The sequence below is a fragment of the Alosa pseudoharengus genome, unplaced genomic scaffold (assembly GCF_046254945.1).
Source record: "Alosa pseudoharengus isolate Yale_2024_CS ecotype anadromous, Long Island Sound unplaced genomic scaffold, YU_APseudo_1.1 YU_APseudo_1.1_scf_10, whole genome shotgun sequence".
NCBI lineage: Eukaryota > Metazoa > Chordata > Actinopteri > Clupeiformes > Clupeidae > Alosa > Alosa pseudoharengus.
In genome coordinates, this window is record NW_027468565.1 from 19,387,328 (window position 1) to 19,394,933 (window position 7,606).

A 7,606-nucleotide genomic window follows, 5' to 3' on the forward strand; every position below is an offset into this window, starting at 1 on the left:
TTTACGCCACTGTTTTGACGTTCTTGCGTTGTTGCTAGGTTACCGTGCGTATTCACAGTGCTGTATTGCGTTTTCCGTGTTTTCAGCTACGGTAACCGACTAGAGCTTCCGTGTAAAGACCTAGAGGGGAAACATGAATTGCATGGGGAACCAAATCGGGTGCTTCACCGGAAGTACAATACACAATGATTTTCTGCTTGTCAGGTCTACAGATGTCGCTGTTGTACAGTACAAGTCAGAGCCGTATATCTCGGCTCTGGTACAAGTTGTAAACTAGCCTACTTGTTTTATTAGCTGACTGTTTTCTATTATGTTTCATGTTATTGGAAACGTGTTGTATTTTCCCAGTTACGTTGTTCTATAAATTAAAGTGTGTATTTTTACAGACACATGATGGACAAATAATTGTGACTTAGCCTATAGGCTACCTCCTGGAATGACTGTCCAGACCAGAGCTCATCAAAATTTACAGAGATAGCAAACTGTGCATCTGACTGTGCAAAGTATAGCTTTCCCTGCAGTCAACAGGGCTCAACCCTATATTCATTCAACGTTCAAATGACATCCTATAGGATTCCTATGTGTTATAGGACCTCTGACAACCAGTGTTATATTTTATAGCCATGCAAACATGTAGGCCTAAACGATGTTAGACAAAACACACAGCCTACATGCCATTCTGTGGCTTAGTCAGTTTTAGATCTCACACAGGCTCCATCTGTGACTGATATGCATTAGTGTTTGGCAGTAACAGAAAATATTGCTTCTCTCCAGCTCAAAGTTCATGTCACCAATTATCTTTGAAAATGTCATAAAAACGTTTTATTGTATTATGAAATTGATGTGTCAATGTGTTTCGTGTGACACAAAAACTTTCCCAAGTACCCACCTATCTAGACATTAGACGTGTGCAAAGCACATTGGTGTAATATAATCTTTTGTCATTAGCACCTCTACACAAAATATTCTTTGTCCTTTCCACGCCAAAATGAGAACTGTAGGCCCAACTGTTTGTAGTCCCATTCACTCTAATTATTATTGTGCACAGGTGCTATATCACAGACCAGGGACATAGATAGACCATGAAAGATTCAGGGTCAGCCAATCAGAGAGGTTCTGGAACATGTTGGGTCAGTGTAGATTTTGAGATATAGGCAAATAGAGATTGAAATGTTTGTGTCTGTACTAGTTGATCACATTTTAATGAATGCCACAAAGAGAGGTCGTCAAGGGAGCTGAGTTTAATCAAGCAGAAGAAAATTGGCTTGAGGTGTGTGTGTGTGTGTGGGTGTAACCCTATGTGTATGTGTCTGTGTGAGTGTGGTATGTTTGTAGGTGTTTGTTGTTTTAAGCCCCCAACGTCGTCTTCCAGGCATGCGCTGCATGGAAGGCATTAGGGTTAGGTGCCTTGAAGTCGACGGTTGCAGCGCTGCCTTGAAGTCAAAACCTTAAAACACCATCGAGTGTGTTTGTATTGTGCTGATATTGTGTGTGTGTGTGTGTGTGTGTGTGTGTGTGCGTATAGCAGCTGAGAACTGTGTGGAAATCAGTTGGAAATAACACATTTGTTGTGCTTGGATGTCCACAGTGTTGCCTGGAGGCCTGATATCACACCACAGAGAGAGCCGCGCTGGCAAATCCCCACAGACAGGATGGCCCGGGATTTGTGTCATCTTTGCTAACTCCCATGAAAGCAGCACAGGATGGATGTGACACATTCCTCTCCACATCGTTTGAAGGGGAAAAGCAAGTAGGCTCTTAGTTTAGGAATCGCAAAGTTTGTAGAAGCATACACAGGCCACTGACTGTTTTTATGTAAAAATTCTATGTAATCTGGATGTACATGATTCCTTCTGGGTTTTGAAAGGCCACGGTAGACTTCATGGAAACTTTAAGTTTGTGAGATACATAGCCTACTGCTTTCTTAAGGGTGATGGAAATAAGTCATGACAACTTTGCTTCCAGTCACCACAAAATCAACGATGTGTGTGAAATTGCATACCCATTCAATGTAGATATGATGTGTTTTTAAAGGAGAAGTCTGCACGACAACTGGTGTTCATGAAATATCTTTACTGTCTGATAGTCAATTGTAACACAGTGAATCACTACTTAAGAAATAAACAAAAACATAAACATAAACAAACAAACAAACAAAAAACACAAAACATCAGTTCACATTCACATTGTACTGTATTCATAGTCTTCATCTCACAAACATCACTCTTTCATATCGATAACTAGCCACTGAAAACAATGATGCCGTGACACAATGTACAACATTTAACACCGAGTATCACTAATTTATTGAGCTGTTCTGCTATGTTAATAGGTGAAGTTTTTTTAAATGAAGTGGAATGTCTCCTTGCTTGAATGTTTAGAATGTCTCCTTGCTTGATATGATAGCCAAATAAATGTCTTCTATGTTGATGAAAACAATGTCATGAATGCAGTCAGAATGCCTCTTCAATGCACACTAAATGCATAGAATGTCAGGCCACAGAGACACATGTGACCACAGAGTGTGTGTGTGGGGGGGGGGGGGGTGTCAGAGGGGAGAGAAGAGAGGGGAGGTGCGGCGACATGAAAAGCATGCCAGCATAGCCCATAGCATGCGTGAGGCTTGTCTGAATAACATGCTAGAGAGGCAGCGGCAGGGGAGACCTAACCAATGACATACCAGAAGAGTCTTCTCCTTTGAGTCGGCTTCAGGGCTAGCTTCAGTGGTCCTCCATGACAACTTCTTTTTTGGTTGTGTTATGGCCTAGACAGAATATTAAATGTATACCACTAAAAGAAGTTCATATTATTCCAAGCATTCCAGCTTTTCATTAAACTCTGGGGGAATGGATGTACATGTGTACACTGGTCAATTCATTATCCTCATCAAAATATATTTTTCATAACTAAAATAAATAACAGCTATGGATAAAAAATAGTGCTCATCAGAAGTGTGTTTAGAGGCCCCTGATCTAGCGTCATAATCGTATCACATATATTTACCCGTAGGTGCACACTCAGGTCAGAGATCAATGGAAGCACTTGGGCGTAGTGTCTCGTGATTGGTCAGGCTCGGAAGGGGTAAGGGGTCAACCCACGCCTAGCTCGTGGGAAACAAAGCAATCCTTCTGTGAATGTGAAACGCTCTGCGCGGTTTCACACGGTTCCGTCGTCTGTATGAAAGCACCGCTCTCTTTCATTACAGAGATCGCAGCACACCGCATGCAGCACAATGGTAAAGTACAGGGTTGACTTCAATACTCCCCAAAACCTCTGACCGTCCCGTGCCAGAGCCGGACACTGCAGCAGCAGCAGCAGCAGGGGCCTTGGCCACGGGTCCTTGAGCTCATCCCCGGTCTCCCTCAGTGCTTCGGCGCTCGGCCGCCCTGGTGTTTGGACAGTGGTTGCGTTTTTCCCACCACGTCTGGCTGGCTGGCCCGGGTGTGGGCAGACGCAGACCGGGGCAGACTGGGGATGCAGCTTCACTGGGCAGATGTCATGGGCTGGGCAGACGCAGGCCACAGAGAGCCAGAGTATCCCAGTGCAGGGCCCAGACAGGCCTCCGTGGTCAGCTGGACGACTGGCCCCTGCCTGCTTCTGCCCCCTTCGGCTCCTGTCAGTTGCGTGCTTGAAAGGCTCTGGCTCCGACACGCAACAGCCAGGGGTAGAGCACGACTCACGTGCTCACCATGCAGGAGGGGGTGCGGGGAGCGGGGTAACATGAGGTTGGTGGTGGGGGATTGGGCTTGTTGGGAGAGGAGACGAGAGGGGGGTTGTCTTGTGTGGTTGGCACTGTGGTGGGGACGATGGCATCTCTCTCAACCCCCACCCCCAGGGACTTGAACGCAGTGTGAAAACAACCCACCCCCTTCCCAGCTCTGAACCACACACAAACCGACCCCCACAAACACACATACTATGCCCCCAACCCACCCCCCACACACACACATAGTGTACTATGCCCCCAACCCACCCCCTACACACACTAACTATGCCCCCAACCCGCCCCTCACACACACATACTATGCCCCCAACCCACTGAGCAGTGATGGGTCTCAGATATCTCCTCCTCCTGTTAACAACAAATCAAAAAAGGAAGTCCGAGTGGTTTGAACACAGAGCGTTATCCCCATGACGTCCAAACCTCAGGAAGCTTGGTGCACATTTTGTCCTCTCAAGACTAAATATATACATGCACATACACACATCTTCTAACACACACACACACACACACACACAGGTCCCACAAGTCATGAAACACAAAGATGACTGATTTCTAGTGTGCCTCTGAGCTTGAGCTTCACTGTGTGACGATTGGAGGTTTATTTTTGAAGCCCGTTTTCTCGCTCAGGTTTCTACAGCCCAGAGAAACTGAAGTACTAAAGATGAGCTATACTTTCGAGATCTTCTCCTCCCCTGGCTTCTTAGAGTCACTTGTGTTTTTCTCAGACTCCATCTCTGACCTGTGGGGATCAAGCAAAAGAGGAAACTCACAAAACTGTAGTAGAGCATCAGATTATTATATTGGTTTAAACCCTTTCAAATGTCACTTGTTTATCCTTTTGCGTTATTCACCCACACTTAAGTATCATTCATTCAGCTCAATATACTTCTTATCATTGAAAATGTAGTGACATAGTCATTCGAGTTAGTGTCAAGTTTAAAGTTAGGCGTTATAGAATGTAATACTATACATACAAGAACTGAATATATGTTATAAATATAATAATACAGGTTGTGACCAGGACAAGTAGAACAGTATCAAGTGTGACCAGTTTACGCTGCGTCTGCAGAGGTCTTGAGGAGCATATAAGAGCCTCTTGTCCTCGGGGGCGGTCATAACTGATTACTTTTTTTTTAAGTAAAGTGCTCAACACTGGTGGTCAGAAGTTGCAGAGGCTCATTTGAGTGCTTGAGGCTTGGGTTGTTTGTACACTCATTAGTTTGACATGTTCTTGACAAACCGCATGAGGGCCAATGTCAGTCACAATTATGCTGAGGTGTGCAGTGCAGTACTGCAGAGCACAGCATAGTCTGATACAGCCAGTTAGTTAATCATTCGTCAGGGCCCACCTCTGTCCTCCACACACATGCTCACGTCACGCCCATGATGGACGGACGGCTTTTACTGAAGCCTCTGTGTTTCTCTTCCTCCGTCACTCCTGATCCGTCACATCTGATTTGGTATGATTTTTTAATCATCTATTCTTTAGTCACTTGCTATTGAGTATAACAGGATATCCAGTGGTTAAAGTGGGATTTGGCAGGTGGGGGAACCCTGAAATCCAGTGTCGGTGCAATGAGGAAAAATGACTCACCGTTGGACAACATATTGAGTATCGTGGTGTAGCAATACTTTTTTTAGACAGGAATGGCTAGCTTGTTGGTCACCGCTGTCATTAAAAATAGCCCCCATATTGATTTGTGCCAGGGGTGTCACTAGACCTAGGACTGCACTGGGGCACCCTAGGGGGGTCCGGGGGCATGCTCCCCCATAAGAAAATTGTGTATAATTTAAAATTGAAATGCATCAATCTGGTGCACTGTGAAAAGAAATTCAGAGGTTAGATTTGCTTATTTTTTTTATCTATGGATGGAAATATTTGTGCTGTAGCCAAAACTGTTTTGCACACACAGGTGGAATAGCTATGATGATGATAGCCTACAACAATAAGTTCACAACTACAAAGCATATTTGCTAAGTTTCACAGTTCATGAAATTATGCAGAAGTGGTCACCTGTTGTATAGCTAGTTAATCTAAAATAAGATAGTTATCTTGGTCATTGTAATGGCCATCTATAGGCTACATGCTATAGCTTCCTTTTTCATTCTGAGCTACCCATCTGGGAAAGTATGATTTGTTTTCCCTTCATAATTTTTTGCATCAATGTCACTAGGAAGCATGCCAGTAGAATATATATATTCATATCTGTTTAGGTGGGATTATCTGTAATCTGGCAATATAAGAACTATGATGGGGGGTGATATTTTGATTTGTTGAACACCGTGATCCTGAAGCAGAGGCAGGCTGCAATTTGATGGTACACGCGAAAAAATAGCTCACCATTTAATTTAAACAATATCATCGTGCTATGTCAATGGTATGAAAGAATATATTTATTTATTAATTTATCTGAGGCGTTCCGCCCCACTTTAACCCCTGAGGATATCACATGTAAATTGTGTATTGCTATGAATATGAATGCAAATGTAAGGCTGTGTAAGGGACACTGCAGGTAAGTGACTCTGGATTGTCTCGCCAGTCAAACTTAGAACGAACTAAAACCAAAGAAACACTTGTTTAATAAGAACAAAAAATTAGGGCTGAATGGGATTTCAAAATGTGCAATCTGTTATGACACTGCTTTCTCTACCCCCTTCTCTTCCATGGCAAACTGGACAAATCACCTCTGATAAAGCAACTCTAACAGAATGGAGCTCTGAGAAAGGATGCTCTCAAAAACGGACCATTAGATTAGGTCAATGCCTCCTCTCTTGATTGAGTCAGAGAACACAAACCCTCATAAACAATGGCTGACTGAGAGCAAGACACTGGATTTATATAACACACCAGGATGAATCAGAGATTGTCGCTCTAGCCCTGTCAGAACGATTTTTAGAAGTTGTCTCTTTTTATAAAATGCAAAATGGATACTTTCAGGGCAAAAGTCAGACAGCACTTGCACCAAGTTATTCTGGGGGTGGATAAAAAGTAAACTGGTTTAAATCACAGGACCAAATGAGAGCTGGCAGCGATGAATATTCGGTGAATGCATACAGTATAAACCATAATCTCTTCAACCACGCGGATGCAACCATATCTTATTTTACAAGACAGCCACCACAAATGGAGCCTGACAGGATGGTACTACTTCCATATTCCCTTTCTGTCTGAGACTATACACTCCTAGCACCCACTGTTATTTGTGTGTGTTTTTGAAGAGAAAGGGTGTGTGTGTGTGTGTGTGTGTAGAGTGTAGACGTACCCTTTTCTTCTCAGAAAGCAACAGAAGAGTGTTATGATGATTATGATGCCGAGCACTGATGCCACTATTATGGAAATCAACACACCTGCAGAGAAAAAAACACACTGCACAGTGAACCTGCAAATCTGTAATGCTGTAGGGTGTGTGTGTGTGTGTGTGTGTGTGTGTGTGTGTGTGTGTGTGTGTGTGTGTGTGTGTGTGTGTGTGTGTATGTGTGTAAGAGTGGGGATGTATGTTTACGGGTGACACAGGGGGACAAATATTTAAATTTGTTACGCATGACTATGGGAGTTTGTATGTGTGTCTTTACTTTATAATACAGAATATTCATTAAGCACTTGCTGTAATTTCTATGGAATTCAAACACATTGAACTGGTATGAACTGTTGCAGTGATGTTAATAGTGGTTGGCATGCTGTCTACAACTGTCACTTCGGAGATGACATTCATAAATCCTCCTTTTGGTGACTTCACCTGTTATTTTCAATGAAAACAGATTGGAACTAGCTAGAACCTACTTATTTTCAACAGAAGGTCTTAAAGCCTACAGTTTATTAGCAACATAATGCAATATTAAAACAGTCCCATACAACAGTGTATATACAGTACTTATAAGATA